The sequence below is a fragment of the Phocoena sinus genome, chromosome 4 (genome assembly GCF_008692025.1).
Source record: "Phocoena sinus isolate mPhoSin1 chromosome 4, mPhoSin1.pri, whole genome shotgun sequence".
Lineage (NCBI taxonomy): Eukaryota > Metazoa > Chordata > Mammalia > Artiodactyla > Phocoenidae > Phocoena > Phocoena sinus.
The window spans coordinates 14668160-14685633 of NC_045766.1; the positions used below are offsets into that span (position 1 = coordinate 14668160).

A 17474-nucleotide genomic window follows, 5' to 3' on the forward strand; every position below is an offset into this window, starting at 1 on the left:
GGAACTAGAAAGTAAGCTTCCAGAGGGCAGGAACTTGGCCTCTCTATTCCCTGATCTTTCTCTGGCGCCCTGGACAGTGCCTGGCACATAGTAGATGCACAACAAATAGTGATTAAATCAAAAAGACGTGCCCAGAAAAGTAATTAGTTAATAAGAGGTTTTCTATTTCTATTATATTTGTTTTCTAGGGCTGCCATAACAAAGTATCACAGGAGCTTCCCTGGTGGTCCAGTGGTTAAGACTCCACACTTCCACTGCAGGGCGTGTGGGAACTAAGATCCTGGTTGGGAACTAAGATCCCATGTGCCGCGTGGTGCGGCCAAAATAATAATTTTTAAACAGAAACAAAGTATCACAAACTGTGTGGCTTAAACAACAGAACTTGATTCTCTCCCAGTCCTGGAGGCTGGAAGTTGGAAGTCTAGGTGTCAGTAGGGTTGGTTCCTCCTGAGGGTTCTGAGGGAGAATATGCTCCAGGCTTCTTTTCTACCTTCTGATGGAGGCCACATCCTTGGCATTCCTTGGCTTGTAGATGTATTAGTTCAGTCTCCACCTTCCTTCTCCCTGTGTGTCAGTGTCCAAATTTCCCTCTTATAAGGACATCAACTCACATTGGCCTAGGGTCCACCTTAATGACCTCATCTCCACTTGATTACATCTGCAAAAATCTTATTTCCAAATCAGGTTGCATTTACAGGTATTCAGTAGGGGTTAGGACTTTAACATATCTTTTGGGTGGTACACAGTTCCACCCATAACAATAGCTATTGTTTTTATCACCTTATAGTTCTGATTTCCAACATTTTATCCTATTTCCTCAAATGCCATTTTGAAGGTTCCAGAAATGTGAATATTTCTGCACCTAATCCACCTCACCCTCACTTCCTTTTGCACTTGAAATCAGATCCCAAATCCTATGAAACCACACAGAGCTTGGGGTTCAGAAAGGAAAGCCATGGTACAGACAGCCATGGTACAGAGACTCCGAGAGACTACTATTCATATAGTTGAAACAGTAAATGCTACTAAGTTGCTGTGTGATCTTGGACAAGTTACTCCACCTCTCTGAACCTCAGTTTCCTTAACTGTTAAATGAAGAGATTGGGTCAAACTGACATCTCCTTGCAGACACACAGGGAATAGGCCAGATTCCCTTTCATAACTCCTTCGAGCAGGTGGTCACTTTACCACACTCTCCATGGGCATGAAGATTCCAAACACAGCTGACTCCCATGTCTGTCTTCACTTTGTGCTGCTAACTGGCTGCGTGCCCTGAGGCAAACCCCTTTCTCTCCAAGGTTCCTCACCTATAAAATGAGAGGGTGGAATTCTCTGCTCTCCGAAGCCTTGACCCTAGACCTTCCTGTCACAGTTCCTCGTTATTCCCAAGCAGTGGAGGACATCTAAGGGAAGAAACTGCACTCCCATGAGCCCAGTTCCCTAATCTATCGTGACTCTGCTAGTTGGCCACCTGGGATAGGAACGTTCAGTACGTGTTGGCCGCCTCCTTCATTTTCAAGGGTCAGGTGGTGGCCTGTGCCCCAGCATTAATGAAGCAGTTTTATTGAGCCCCCCCCCACCCACACCTGCCAGAATATATCTCAGGCCTTGCTAACTGTCAGTGAAGGGAGACATTGTTAGTCAGAGGGTTACTGAGAGAGCCCAGAGCCCACACCTGATCTGAGATCACAAAAACCCAGATTAAATGTAACCAACAGACACCTGGAATTTCCGACTTAAACAGTGCCCAGCATCATGCCTGACCTAAAGGTGGTACCAGATACAAGTGAACCTTCTTTCCTGTTCTCCAACATGCTCCCATGGCCCACTGCTGTCATTCATCACCAAGAGCAGAGGTATAGTCCGACGGGTCCTGAATCTAACCCCCGGTACAATGCCAGGTGCACGGAAAGCATGGGAGGGAGGGAGGGAGGAAGACAGACAGAGACAGTGCATCACAGTGATTCCTGACACAAGCTACAGAGTCCAAAAGAACTGCATTCAAATTCTGACTTTGCCATTGACTGGATTTGTGACCTAAAACAAATTTCTTAGCCTCTATGAATTTCAACATTCTCATCTGTAAAATATGAATAATAATATTTACTCTACAGGATTGTCATGGGAATTAAATAATTCACTTAGAGCACTTGGCTTAGCGTCTGGCCGGGCAAGCACTCGATAAACTGTGGTAGTAACTGACGTCACTGTTTGCAGTGGTTAAAATGATAATAACTGCTTGGATTGCAAGGCCCTCCTATTATTACCATCTGCTCAGCCAACTCCGCAGTACCCCAGGGAGAAGGAATTAGCAGTTGCACAGGGGCAATCAGAGATGAACCCTTGGTGTTTGGGACGCATCTCACCTTGTGGCAGAAATCCAAGAGTGGCCTCCAGGCCAAATCAGAGTGGTGGAGGAGCCCCAGGCGGCTGCCTCTGACTGGGTTCCCTTGGCAAGTGGCGCCACCTTCTGGCTGCTCCGGGAACTGTCTTGCACCCCTAGTCACCCAGCAGCAAAATGTGGTTTGTGCCAAGTTCTGGATGCCTAGAATCATCCCTTCCCTGCCGCAGCCACCCTGATCCGGTGAGGCCAGCCACGCACTTCATGCCGCCCCACATTCATTTCAGAATTTCCACGACAGCTCCCAATTTCCTGAGGATTCTACATCAACCATAAAATTGCACTTTACCCTGAGACTTTGCATACATTATCCAGCAAGTCTTAATTCTCTCCTGCTGCCATTTGTGGTGGGAGAAAACACACCCTCCTTTTCTCTTTCAGTTGCATTTTCTGTGGCTTTGGGTTTTAGGTGAGAGCTTGCATTTGGAGTAGGGGTCCTGAGTCTCACCTAGTCTCAGCACACTAAAGGCTTTGCCTGGGTCCCTAATCTCTCCACCTTCAGCTTCTGCATCTACAAAAGGACAGAGATAATTACGCCTGCCATCATGGCCCCCACTCTTTTGAAATTTAAGGAGAATAACACGAGTGGGAAAAGCCTCTGTCAGTGTCAGAGATTAGGCTGCAGCTCCTCAGCCTGTGGGTGTAATTAGTGTCACATGTAACTACAGGATCTTAGTGATGTTGGTGCAAGCTGGCCCCGCCTCCTTCCTCACCAGCAGGCTCGACAGTGTAACCTTTGTCATGGTGGCTGCTGTGGAGCTGGCACAGAATTCCTTTTTATTCTGTTCATTCCTCAGGCATTGATGGGTTGACTCTGCACCAGGCACTATGGAATTCAGATATTAAAGAGTCAAAATTCTTGGCCTCCAGGACCTGGAGATCAAGAGGGACAAGGAGTAAATAAATGAATCCACACATTGTTGAGAGCCTGCCGTATGCCAAGCACAGCGCTGGGCGTGCGATGGATGTCAACCGTGTGTTGAACAGGAGGGACTCACGAGGTCCACTTACAAAATCAGCTTTGGTTTGAAAGGAATTTCTTCCAAGGTCCCTTTCAACGTGTTCAGTGTGAGATAAATACTGTCTCCTGCCCGTGGTTGAGAACATGGATGGTCTCAGGATTTTTCTGATCACTTATAAGTAATTAAAAATTCTGTGCTCGTTCTAAGTCACAGAACACTGTCTCAATCCAGTAAACAGCACAGCTAGTCAACTATTATTCAACCTGTGGACCCTCGTTCTCCCCTCCAAGGTGGGGACCAGCGTTCTCCCACCCCCACTCCCCCTGCTGTTTCTAACGCAGCCAGAGCGTAAGCAGGAAGGAAGGCGTGGAAAGGAGGGCAGCAAAGTCCTTTCCAGACACGCTGCTGTAAGATGGCTTCCCACCGTCTGGGTCTGGCTGTAGTTCAAACCAGATTCCTTCTCCTGGGGACACTTTCACGAGCTCTGCTGAGACTCCCGCTCCCCCGCCGGACCAGCCACTCCTCGGCTGGGGCCCCACGGCCTCCCCCACCCCACAGGTGCCCTCTCGCCAGGACCCCTCTCTGTGGATCCCAGGCCGCCATGCCTGTCGCGGGTTCCGCCTTTGCTACCGGGGCGGGTGCACCCTTGGGCACTGAAAGAGGGGTGAGTGGCTTCCCCGTCTGGGCTCAATCAATTTAACATTCTGCTACACATGCACATCTTTTAATCGTCTTGCTACTCTGGGGAGAAAGTTTCCTCATCCCCGTTCTACAAACAGGGACTTCTTTTAGAGCACACACATCCCCAACTAACCAAGACAGGGTTTGAAGTCCTGCATCTCTGGTCAAGGCCCACGGTTCTCCCATGAGTCCTCGCTGTGGTCGCTAAAGAGAGAAGGGCCTGGGCTTCCCTGGTGGCGCAGTGGTTGAGAGTCCGCCTGCCGATGCAGGGGACGCGGGTTCCTGCCCCGGTCCGGGAAGATTCCACATGCCGCGGAGCATCTGGGCCCGTGAGCCACGGCCGCTGAGCCTGCGCGTCCGGAGCCTGTGCTCCGCAACCGGAGAGGCCACAACAGTGAGAGGCCCGCATACCGCAAAAAAAAAAAAAAAAAAAAAAGAGAGAGAGAGAGAGAGAGAAGGGCCTGCTGTGAGGCCTGGGGTCGGCCATCACGCCTCTCTGTGCCTTGGTTCTTCACCTTGCATGATCTCCGAAAGCCCTTTGCAATTCTAAAACTGCGTCATGGTATTTCTGAGTTGAGGCTTCCTGAAAGCTGACGGCAGAGAAGTCTACAGGGCCTCACCCTCAGCGTGGAAGGCAGCCCGGCAACTCAGCGCTCTACTTCCTGCTCTAATGCCCTGCGTCTCCTACAGGCCTATACCTTAAGCAAGCGTGGGGGAGAGAGACACCATTTAACTGGTGCTGGAGTTCTGCTCCCTCAGTGAGGATGTGCCCTGTGCCCAAGAGGTGGAAGGCGTGAATTTGCTTCCTCTTCAGACAGGCTCATTTCCCACGGGTCCCTCCTGGTGTGAGGGATATGCCTTGCTGAGTATGATAGGTGTTTCAAGAGAGGAGCTTTCCAGATAGCATGACTCCTCTTTTAAGTCAACTGTTTCATATGACGAAAAACCCCATCTGTGCTGGATGTATTGACTGTGGGTCCCCCAGATGGCACCCTCCTAAGGGATTTCCAAGGATAATTTCCAAGAACATGCACTGGCCGTGTTCTCCTAACACCTTGCTTTGGCACCGTCTGTAGGACTGCAGAGCACAGCCGCGCAGAGTACCCTGCATGTTCTCTGCTGTGTCCCCCTAGATCCTCACAGCCTCTCTGTGGAGTAGCAGAACTGGTGTTATTATCCCCTTTTACAGAGACGGAAACTGAGGCTCAGAGATGAGAAATCCGTGTCTAGTGATAACCAGAGCCAGGACTGGAACTCGGTTTCCTGTTCCAAGTCTAATACTTTGAGTTCTGTCCCCTCTTTCTTGCTGATGCTCATGCAAGAATGAGTGAGCATTTCTCTCCCTTCCCTAATTGTCTCCCTATCCAATCCCATTCCTGGACACGGTGTCCAAACCCACCTTCCTGTACTTCAACCAGCTTCGGGTATGGGAAGTGGGGTGGAGTCTCAGGCAAAGGAAAAATGAGGATTCTTCTAGAGTTCTTTCAATAGACTGTTAGCCCCACACCCACCCTGCCAATCTACTGACCGGTCCATTCTACACCATCGTAATAAGTTGAGGTTATGTGTCCACATAACAAATAAATTGAGGTTATTTGTCCCCTTCATTAAATTAGCCTGGGTTAATTAAATTAAATTAGCAGACACAGGCTCAGGGGTAAAGCGTATTAATTCCTGATTGCCCTTAAGTGTCCCTTAAGCTCCAGTGAAGGGTAACAAAGGTAACGTTTATTGAGCACTTACTATATGCCAGGATTTGTTCTGAGGTTCTTGCATATCCTAACTCATTTGACCTCACATCAGCTTTATGAGGCCCATACTTTTATGACCCCCTTTTTAAAGAAGAGAAAACTCACAGACATAGAAAACAAATTTATGATTACCAAAAGGGAAGGGGAGAGGGAGGGATAAATTAAGAGTTTGGGATTAACATATACACACAAATATATGTAAAATAGATAACCAACAAGGACCTACTGTATAGCACAGGGAACTCTACTCAATATTTTGTAATAACCTATAAGGGAAAAAAATCTGAAAAAGAATATATATATATATACACACATAGCTGAACAACTGAGCTGTACACCTGAAACTAACACATTGTAAATCAACTATACTTTGATAAAAAAATAAAATTAAGAAAATAAAATAAAGATGAGGAAACTGAGGCACAGAACAGTTAAATAACTTTTGCAAGGTCACACAGCTAGGAGGTGACAGAGACAAGACTTTCAGCTTGGGTAGTTTGATTCCAGAGCCTGTGTGCCCAGCAACCCTCTAGATGGACAACAGCTCGCAGCATCCTGACCCTGGAGAGTTTCTGGGATGAGAAGTACACTTGTCTTAGATGGATTCCCAAGAGGCAGACCCCAAGTCTAGGACTTTACCAGGTGGCATGTTATGGAGGTGTCCCCGGGAAGCCTGTGAGGGAGGAGGGAGCAAGCAAACCATCTCAGGCCAAGGGCCAGCTTCAGGGCAACTCAGGAGGGGAAGTTCCACCTCAGAGTTGTCCCAACCCCAAGCAAGGGGCTTTCACACCCCATGCCTGTCAGTCATTCCCAGAGGACTCGCCCAGGGAACTGAAAAGTGGGCTCTGCTGGCCGGAGGGCACTGCTCCAAAAAAAGCCCCGACTGCGGACCCCGAGAAGTGAAAGCACAGGGAACCCACAGGCGCAAAATGAGTGGAAAAAACAATCCGAGGGGATGTGGCCGAGCGCTGAGAGTGTCTGCTCTAGCAGCCGCACCTGAAAGAGGGAAAAGGAGTTCGCAATCCGGTTTAAGCCTCAACAAGTACCCCACATATTTCTGGGCAACACAAATTCCTCCGATGTTGGCAAGCGCCCAGGAAACAAATCTTGTCAGAGGGTAGTCGAGGATAACTATTTCTGCAGGGCCTCCTCCCGGTAAACACAAAGTACCTCTCTGAGCCCACGTGACCGTGGCCATGTCCACGGGGCCGGCCCACGCCTCTGCAGCCACCTCCCAGCCCCAGCACACGCTGCGCTGCTCCGCCCCTCTCCCACGCAGGGAGAAACCCGCTCCATCTTCATGCGCGCTGCCCAGAAGCCTCTTCTGGAGCTCTAGAGGTCCCCCTTTGCTCCACCTAGTGGTCTCCCACCACCGCTGACCTGCCTTCTCCATCCAACTGTTCCAGCCACTCTTGCTCTACATGATAGGGGCCTAGGGCATGCCAGTCACTGCACTGATTTTCGTTCCCTCGTTGTTTTGTGACGTTATCTCATTCTTCTTAATCATGAAATATGTCAAACACATATAAAGGGGTGCCCAACATCCAAAAGTGTCCACCTTAATGTTATTTGCTACAGACCTCTTTTAAAAACACAAAATCAAAGATTCCAGATACAACTGAAACACCCTTTGTGCTGCTCCGTCCTGATTCCATTCCCCTCCGCAGAGGCCACCACTGCTTTACATTTGGCACTTATCATTCCCAAAAGTGTTGTTTCAATTTTACTATATATGTATATAAATCCTGTATAGGATTGTTTTGCATGATTTTAAACTTTATATTCAATTGTATTACACTGTGTATTAGTCAGGGTTCTCCAGAAAAACAGAACCAATAGGATGTTTCGAGAGAGAGAGAGATTTATTTTAAGGAATTGGCTCACACTATAATGAGGCTAGAAGTCCAAAATCAAGGTGCCCGCAGGTTGGAGATCCAGGGAAGAGCTGTTGTTCCAGGTCAAGTCCAAAGGCCATCTGCCGGCTCTGGGGACCTCAGTTCAGAATAGTTTAGAATAGTTTGTTCTATTCAGGCCTTCAGTTGACTGGATGAGTCCCCGTCAACGTTGTGGAAGACAAGCCACTTTACTCAGAGCCACCAATTCAAATGTTCATCTCATCCAGAGTAGTGTTTGACCAAATCTCTGGGCACCATGGCCCAGCCAAATTGACACATAAAATTAACCATCACACACTACTTCCTTCAGCAACTTGCTTTCTTCACTCCTCATTTTGATTTTGAGATTTATCCATGTTTATACATAGAGCATTCATTGTATTTATACCATAGGTTATGAATTTTTCTGCTGATGGATAGAGGTTGCTTTCGGTTTCACTAAACAGGAGGGGCATGAACCTTCTCGTGCACACATGGGAGAGTCCCCCTAGGTCCGAGGTGGGCAAACTATAGGCAGAAATCTAACCAGGCGCCTGCTTTTGTAAATAAAGTTTGACTGGAACACAGTCACACCCGTTCATGTACTAATTGTCTAAGGCTGCTTTCATACTCCCAAGCAGAGATGTGTAGTTGCAACAAAGACCACAAAACCTAAAGTATTTCCTCCCTGGCCCACTATAGAAAGAGTTTCTAGGAATTCCTTGGTGGTCCAGTGGTTAGGACTCTCCACTCTCACTGCGGAGGGCCCGGGTTCAATCCCTGGTTGGGGAACTAAGATCTCACAAGCTTCGTGATGTGACCAAAATAAAAAAAAAAAAAAGAGTTTCTTCCCCGGCTCCAGGTCAGTACCTAGGAGCAGAATGGGCTGTGCCCATCATCAGCTTTTATACGGCATTGTCAAATAGCTCTCCAAAGCGGCTGCACCAGTTTACCCTCCTGGAAACAGTGTGTGAGATCCCCACTTTCTTCACATCCTCACCTCCCAAAGGTTTGCCAGTCTGATACTTGTGAACTGGTTTCTCATCCTTATTTCACGTTTGGCTCTTTAAACACATATCACTTATTCATTCAACAAACGTCTATCAAGGGATCATTGTGTGCCTGGTACTATCAAGATAAAGCTGCCTCTTTTACAAGAGAAAACACTGAGCTACTTAGTATGAGAATCACAGCTCAAACATGGTGGTAAGGCAAGATGGTTGCGTGTGGGTATTGCAGGCATGCCCTGAACATAAACATAAAATGAACATAAAATCAAACAGCAGACATTGTTCTGCAGGCCTGAGGATGCTCAGCTGGAAAAAAAACAATTTGGCTCTCTGCCCACAGCTTCTGACAGGGGCACCTCCATCGCAATTCTTAGCAGAAAGGACCTATATTTCACACTGGCATCAGTAGAGTTGCTAAGTAATTAAACTGGTTTTCAGTCTTCTCTTTTGACCTTAGAAAATAAAACATCTGCAATTATAAGAGAAAGACTAAGTGTGAGAAGAAACTCTCCATAATTTATACAGCAAGACATACAGCTTTATTGTTTAAAGTTACCAAGATAGCCAATAAATAAAGGAAAAGGGAGGTGGAGTGTGAGTGAGCTAAATCTTCATTTGTCCGCCAGGAAGTCAATAAATAATGCCTGTGGCTGACAACTCAAACAATCAAGAAGTTTGTAGAAATATGGGGCAAGCTCTGGACAAGTGAACAGCTGGGGACTAGGACATGGGGAGAGGAAAATGTGGGAAAGGGAGCGCTTTTCTTTACAAGCCTTTATAAGCATCTTTTTTTAGTATTGTTTAATTTTTTAAACCAATGTATGTATTGCTTTGATAATTTTTAAATTGAAATACAAGAAGTACAAAAGAGAGCATCTGAAATAATGACAGATGAAGTGATATGTATGTAATAACCTCAGAGATAGGAGTAGAGGTCAGTGGGAATAGAGATTTTTTTTTTAATTAGCTGTGAGATTGTCATTGTTGAAGTAAGGAGGTGAGTCTCTCTCTCTACCTTTATATGTAGTTTGATGGAGTTGAAATTTCCCACAATAAAAAGTTTTTTTGAAGAAAGAAAAAAAGAGCAATGAGCTGTGTCAGACTGATACAGATTAAAATCAGCTGGGCCACTTAGTTCTGGGGCAAGTTCCTGAACTCTCTGGGCCTCAGTTTCCCCATCTGTATAATGGAAATTATACAGATGCACCGATTCTGAGGGCAGAGGTGAGAGACTGTACCTGTCTCAGGGACACACATATTAGTGGTGGGGAAAGACAGAAAAATATCAGAATAAAGTCTAACATGGCAACTACAGTGATCGAGGTATACCCACACGGAATATGGGAAGTACAGAGGATGAGCAGGGCAGCCTGAGTTGGTTTTTTTAAATTTATTTTATGGAAGTATAATTGATTTACAATGTTGTGTTAATTCCTGAGCTGGGTTTTGAAGGATGGGTAGGAGTTCACCTGGCAGATAAGGAAAGCATAGAGGCTGGATGGCCTAGTTAGGTCATGACACACAGAGGTAGCAACATGAGTCAAGGTCTGGAAGCTGGAGAGGCCCATGTCTGTTCAGAAAAACAGTTCAGCCTATAGCAGGGGAGAGAAAAAGAGATAAAGCCAGTGAAGAGCAGGGCCAAGTTGTGAGGGTTTATTCAAGAGCACACCCCTGAATAAATTCAAATTGCATCTTAGTAAGTTCATTCCAGTAGAAAGGGGAATGAGAAGTTGGAAAGCAGTTGCTCCAAATCTAGGAAGCAAAGAGAGACAGAGAGACAGAGATATCACAGAGGGAGACCAGCTGGCTGCCCAAACAGAGCCTCCCAGGGTCACTGTATCTTGATGTGCCTGGTGCTTAACACTCAGATTTTATTAGGGTATGTGTAGAAAATTAGGCCCTGAAGGGCCGGGTCATGACACATACACCCAGGCTTACATACTGGTGTACCGCGGCAGTTAAACTCTTTAGTGCCCAAAGCAAGCCCTCCTATATCCAGCCAAGGTAGCTGCAGGCAGGATGCTGGGTGAGCCCAGAGCCAGAACTTGTGGGAACAGGATGAGGGAGGCCTCCGCAGAAGGTGAAGCCTAGGGGACTTTGTCCTCCTCGAGACAGAGGGCAGCCTCTAGGGGCCAGGTCCTCCTGATCGCCCAGCACTGTGAACACCAGCACCCACCAGCTCTGGCCTCTCACTCCACACTCCTCCGACCTCTCCTACTAAGACCTTCTTCCCTCAGCCAGAGCGCAGGGTGATGATGAGGTCAAGGGTTACATGCAGTACAACGCAGAAGTGCCCACCATCCTGAACTTGCCCGGAAGACCCGACCTTAGCCCTCAGTGTGCCTGATTCTCCCGGGACCCACAGTGGCTGTGACTGTGCTTGGGGGGAGCTGTCTGGGACATGGCACACTCTCCACTACCTGATGACACGTCCCCTAACTCCACTTGCAGGTGCAACCTTAACTCACTGCGTGGGCTTCATATTTTCCATCTTCAGGTAACTATCAGGTTGAACCAGAAAAGAGATGATTGGGGCTCGAAGCAAGGCTGCATAAGGGACGGGAATGGAGTGAAGCTCATCAGTGTGGGGAATTGATATGTTCTGATTTGGGAGTGAAGGGGAGGGAGGTACCAAAGGTGATTCTCAGGTTGGAACTAGGTAGGAACCTGGGTGTCCCTGGAGGGTCTCCCCTTCCTGGTTGTCCATGAAGAAGCAGCACTATTTCTGGGCTCATCAATCCAACTGTATGTCCTGTACCAGACACTGTGCTGGGGATGAACAACAGCAGGACAGAAAGGCAGTGCCTGGCCTCAAGGAGTTTATATTCTGGCAGCAAATACAGAGATAACAACTAATAAACCAATAAACAAAAATTGGTAATAATTACAAGCTGTGCTAAGTGTTTTAAAGAAAGTGAACAAGGCAGAGAGGGACAGAGAGGAAGGAGGTCCTACCTTAGGCAGGGTGATCAGGATGAGGGAGCCACCCAAACACAGGAGAGGGGAGAGCAGTCCAGGCAGAGGAGTCCACACGTGCTTAAGCCTCAAGGCAGGAGAGAGGCCCGCGTGGTCCACAAAGACCCGGCACCAGCAGGGTGGAGCCTGTGAGCAGTGGGAAGATTGACACACATGCAGGGCCTTGAGGGCTGCCGTCAGAAGCTTGGATTTTATCTTAGACACAAGAAACACCTCAGAAGAGTTTTAAGTTAATTTAATCAGAGTGACATCATCTGATGTGAAGAGTTGAAGAAAATCACTCTGGAAGCAGGATGAAGAATGGACTCAAGCAGGAGAGGAGAGAGGATTAAGAGGATGTTGCCATGGGGTCGGAGGGCGTGATGGGGGTGTGCAGCAGGGTGACATCAGTGGAGATGTGAGAAGTAGATGGATTTGAGATACATTGGGGCAGGGGGGGATTGACTAACCTTGGTGTTGGATTAGATGTGGGAGATGAGAGAAAGCACGATGTCAAGACTCCCTGGTTTCTGTTAGTACTGTTTACTGGCATGGAGCTGGAGTGGGGCGCAATTTGCTTTTAGAGGGCAAAAATTCCATTTTGGCCACGTTAAGTTTGAGACATCTGAGCCAAGTAGAGAAGATGTCAAGGAGAGAATGGTACTCAAGCCTAGAGTAGAAAGGAAGGTTCTGAGCTAGAGATATAAATGCAGAAGTCATCCGCACATACATTTCAAGCCATGTGAATGGATCAGGTAACTCAGTGATTAAAGAGAAAAAGCCCCAGGACCCAGTCCTGAGAACTCTAGCATTTAGAGGTCAGACAAGGGAGACAGACTTCATGCAGGAGGAAGCCAAAAGATGGCCAACAAAGTAGGAAGAGCAGGGGATAGTGGTTCATGGAAGCCAAGAGAGGAAAGTGTGTCTCATGACGCACGTAGCGGCATGTCAGGCTGAGCACAGAGAGGCATCCGGCTGGCTGGTGACAAGCTGGCCTTCGCCATCCTGGTGAAGATGCAGTAAGAGTAGGGTATAGGGACAGATGATGATTTCTTGTTCATTTATTGCTGGAAGCAAGTCATGCTGAGCATTCATCCTAAACTTGAAAGTCAAATAAATGTGAAAAGTGTTCTCTTGCATCTGCCAGTACACCAGCTGAGTCTCATTTCCCAGGGCCCAGTCTTACCCACCTCCACCCACCTCCTCCCTCACCTGCAGCTCTGGTTGCTGGGATGCCAATATCTTAAATCCAAATAAAGCTCTAATTATACCCTTGGGCACAAATGATAACCCTTTTGAAAATGCTGCTCATCCTTGCCTTTTTGAAACAGAATGAAAGTAAAATCCCTCACCTGCCACCACCAGCTCCATTTATTTTTATAACTGCATCCGCAGTGAGAATGGCAGTAGGAAAGGGTAAAATCCTCATCATCGTAGTACCAGGGACCAGGGCTTTGCAAATGACTATGGATGGAAAAACTGAAAGAAAAATAACATGAAGCCACTAGATAGAAGTCTTCATTCAGCCAACTGTGCATCCAGAAAAAGCAGATTGGGGACAGTGCCAGACCACACATACCCAGCAGACTCCCTCAACAATCACTGAACAACTGCTCTGTCCTAAGACGAATAACAACAATAAAGATGGCTATCATTCGTGCTTACTCTGCTCCAGGCATCCAGCCAGTGCATTGCATCGGCTCATTTGTTTCTCACAACTATCCCAGGGGGCAGGGAGTGGCATTATCCACATTCTACAGATGAGGAAACTGAATCTTAGAGTCACTTATCCGGTAACTGGCCCAAATTGGTGAGGGAGGAGCTGGGGTCAAGAATAAGCTAATGTGGTCATTGCCTGCATACTGTTTACACTGCGTGGAGAGACGGGGACATGCTCCGCTGTGGGAGGAATGTGACCCAGATGCAGGATGACTCAAGGAGGGAGGTAGGGAGACAGCTAGGGCCCATGTGCAGCCAGTAGCTTTGGCTAAAAGCCTAGGGGCCATCCTCAATTCCTCTCCCTCACTCTCCCCATGACTGCTCCATCCCCACCGTTCCTCAACCGCCCTAGTCAAAGCCACCATCACCTCCCCTGGATGAGTGCAGAAACCCCCTAGCTGGGCCCTCGGCATGGCCCCCTGTGTCCCACAGGAGTCAGGGGGATCCACTTACCACACAGGTTACCGCTGTGCCTGCTCAAAACCTTCCATTGGCATCCCAGCAAATGCCACTTCCTTCCCACTCCTCCCAAGGCCTTCCCCCCAGGATCTGGTCTTTGCCTGCCTTTCTAACCACATCTCCTACCATAGCTGCTGATTCCCCAAAACCAGCGCAGAGCCTGGCACAGAGGAAATAATAATCACGTGCTGAAGACATGAAGGCAGTAATGGATGAGCGAATAAAGAAGCTTCGTAGAGGAAGCCACGTTCGAGAGGAGCGTTAAAGTGGGGAAGGGTTTCTCAGGTGGCCAGGGCCAGGGAGTGTCAGGTGGTAAGACCAGGTGTTCCAGGCAGAGGCAACGGCGTGGGTCAGGACAGCAAGGAGGTCCAGGAGCAGTCCGGAGGCGGCCTGAGCAGGACCGGAGGCAGGTCTGTGCAAAGCAAAGGCTGTCAAAGTCAAGTGTGCATCGTAAGCCCCTAGAAAGCATGTTAAAACACACATCATTAGGACCCACTCCAGAGATTCTGAGTCAGACATCTGAGGCTGGGTCTGAGAATGTGCATTTCTCACAAGTTTCAGGTGGCTGATACTGCTGGTCCAGGGACCACACTTTGAGAACCACTGGTGTAAATTCTGCTAAGGAAGCGTCCACGTGGAGGCGCAAAGGAAGACAGCTCCAGGGAAGTCAGATGAGGTGGCTGCCGGCCAAGCCCGGAGCAGCTTGCGCCTCCACAGCCAGCGGGCAGCACCCCACCCTGCACCGTCCCTCACAGAATACACCTCTGCCCCCCGTGACCTCTGACTGCCATTCCCCTGCCGCTCAACCCCAGCTACTCTCATCCACAGCACTTTAGGCTTTGGAGGTGAATTTTGTTTCTGGCTCCAGCAAAATTAATGGGTCTTAATCCCTTAAAACCAGCTAATCTCACATAGCGATTCGCACTGCTGCTGCTATGACAGTGCCTCTTTTCAACAGAAGACCTGGTGTTAAGTTACGTAGCCTTGATGGTAGGAGTCCCAGCTCTGTTTGGGCAGAAGGACAGAAAGGAGATGTCATCTGCTGGTGTCCCCAGCACACCATGTGCAAGCTGCTAGCCTGCCCTCCCTTAAGTATGCCCTTGAGGCACTGTACATTTGGTATTTTTATCACCTTCTCCCCTGGAAAGAAAAGGTGATCAGAGAAGTGAGGTTAATTTGCATCCACCTCAGCCATAAATCCAAGAGGACCAGATAGCTAATGTACATCTCTCGAAGTTTTAAACACAAGTGCCCTCTCCTCTCTTGGGCCCGACAGCAAAGTTCGCAGCTGCAGAAGCCCCCTGGGCCTTCAGAGGCGGACTGCAGGTCTGCCTCAGCTCTCCTCAGCTTACAAGGCTCGGAAATGAAAGCTCAGGGACTTGGAGTGGGAGACGGTTTGGTTTGATTGGTTAGCGTCCTCACACCCAGTAGGGAAGATGCCTCTTTGTCTTTGTGATGCAGCCCAAATAGGAACCAGGAGTCCCGACTGTTCTATGTTACAGCAAAGACAGAAAACAGTCCTCCACAACAGAGTCTCTCTTGATTCTGATGTGCCTTTCAGTTTCCAAAACAGATGACAAAGATTTGCACACTTTCAAGTCACATTAACCTGGTTTGGCCTTCTGGCTCTGCCACATTCCAGCTATGCGATTTGGGCAATTATCATATGCTCTCTGAGCCTAGGCATCCTCATCCATAAAATGATATCAGCGTTAGAGGAGGGCCGTGAGCATTTAGTGAATTCATGAATATTGAGTATTGGGTGGAAGGTGGGGGACAGTCAGTGAGCTGGGATCTGTATAACAATTGGCTCTCCGTGGATGAAACGCTCTACTTTATGGTGTTCGCCAATTTCCCTAGTGTAGCTACTCTCACCACAGCTGACATCAAGCTACCAGCATGAATGCAGAGTTGGGAAGAGATGCATTGTAGGACAGTGTTACACAGTGTTCCCACCTGTTGACTGAAGAAAAACACACAACTTAAAAGTTGAGAGTTAAGTTTTATTAGGGAACCTTACTGAGGACTATAGCCCCAGAGACAGCCTCCCAAATAGCTCTGAGGAACTGCTCAGAAAGGGTAAGGTAAGAGGCAGGATATATTGGAGTCTTTTGCTGGAAAACAACATATGGTTGAACATCAAAAGATTACTGCTAATCACAAGAAACTGACATCTCAAGTTAATGATTTTAGTGCTTTCCTATATAAAGGAAGGTGCAGAGTCTGGGCTCATTGAAATTATTTCTTCAATATGCATCTTAACTCTCTGGGGCCAGTATCCAAAGCACAGAAGACTTTCTGTTTTTCTCCACCCCGAGTTCTCTGGGTGCACCATGGCCTGGTCCTTCTGGAATGGTGGGCAACATTCTTTGTTTACTGGAATGGCAAGCAATGTTCCCTGTCCACAATCATTACAGATACAATAGAAGCAAATAACCTCAAAAGCAGAGATGACCGTCAAACATAGTAAAACAATTAGGAAGTGATGAGTAGTCATTACCTTTGTATTTTGAGTATTTGTTACCTTTGTTTTTAGTATAATTTATGTAATTGTAAGTTCACATAATTAAAATTTTCTTGGTGGCTGTGTTTAACAACCGGCTCACGAAAACTCCTGAAATATTTATTTAACAGTCTGTCCTGGCAAGCAGGTACAAGCCAGTACAAGCCAGCTCCAGCATGTGGGTGGGCCACACCTGTAGGCAGTAAATCCAACTTCTCTCCCTCTTCCTTTCCTGTCCTCAGTCCCGGGTAAGGTTTCATGGTTTTCCCAGGTATTGAGACAAAGATGGTCCCTGTCCAGTGCAGGCACCACACTTACTTTTGTCCTTGGCCACCATCCCAGTCCTCTGCCTGTGCTAAACCTCAGCCAGTGTCCCAGCCCTGGACCTGCTGCCTGGCCCTTTCCCGGCTGGGGGTGCTGAGCCACCCCTGACACCCAGAGAACGTGGCCTCTGTTGGGCTGAGGGGCTGCGGGAGGACAGAGGAAGGCTCTCTACGCTCAGCAATGGCCTGGAGGTCTATTTTAGGATCCAGTCTGTGGAGATGGGGAAGCACGGCCAGCAAACTGTGCTTTGGCAAGTCAGGGCCTATAATTAGCCTCCGCTTGAGGGTCGAATAAACCCTTGGTTGTTACTAAACAACAGCGAAAGCAGGAACCTCCAGCTTCCCTGAGCCCAGAGCTGCCCAGCCTCCTTGGACAGACATTGGACAGAACCTCCCCATCTCCTGGGCAGCGTCCAAAGTGTCCCAGGCAGCATCCTGTCCTCAACCCCAAGTAAGGAGAAGCAAGTACAGAGCCCTGGCCTCGCCTCCCATCAGCCTGTATCTCCTACTGACTCCTGCACCGTTGCTCCCAGCAGCCTCTTACTTATGAAAAGTCTGTAGTCCGCTGGGCAGATGTCACCGATTCACACACAGGGGACAGTTGCTGCTGGGCGGAGCAAATCCCAAGTCAAAAGGCAGCACATGCAAGCGCTAGTGTGTTTGTTCTGGACGGTGGGACATAGGTGACTGCATCCCCAGGCATCTTTCTGCTTTTCCAGAATTGTGTGCCTCTGAATATGGTACACGTATATTCCCCCACGCCCCAGGGCTGGGTTTTGTTTTCTACTTTTTCTGTCCACCCGCTGCATGTTTTCAAAGCAGAAACAAAACAGAGC

The 17474-nt window shown here is 48.1% G+C and overlaps 1 protein-coding gene and 1 non-coding gene across 2 annotated transcripts in view; both read left to right on the forward strand.

The window, feature by feature from the left end:
- Positions 1 to 17474, forward strand: part of BFSP2 (beaded filament structural protein 2) — a 65825-nt gene that overhangs the window by 19106 nt on the left and 29245 nt on the right. The gene's annotated exons all lie outside the window — the stretch shown is intronic.
- On the forward strand, positions 8389 to 8461 carry TRNAE-CUC. The gene has a single exon. It is a non-coding gene; the product is annotated as a tRNA-Glu (tRNA).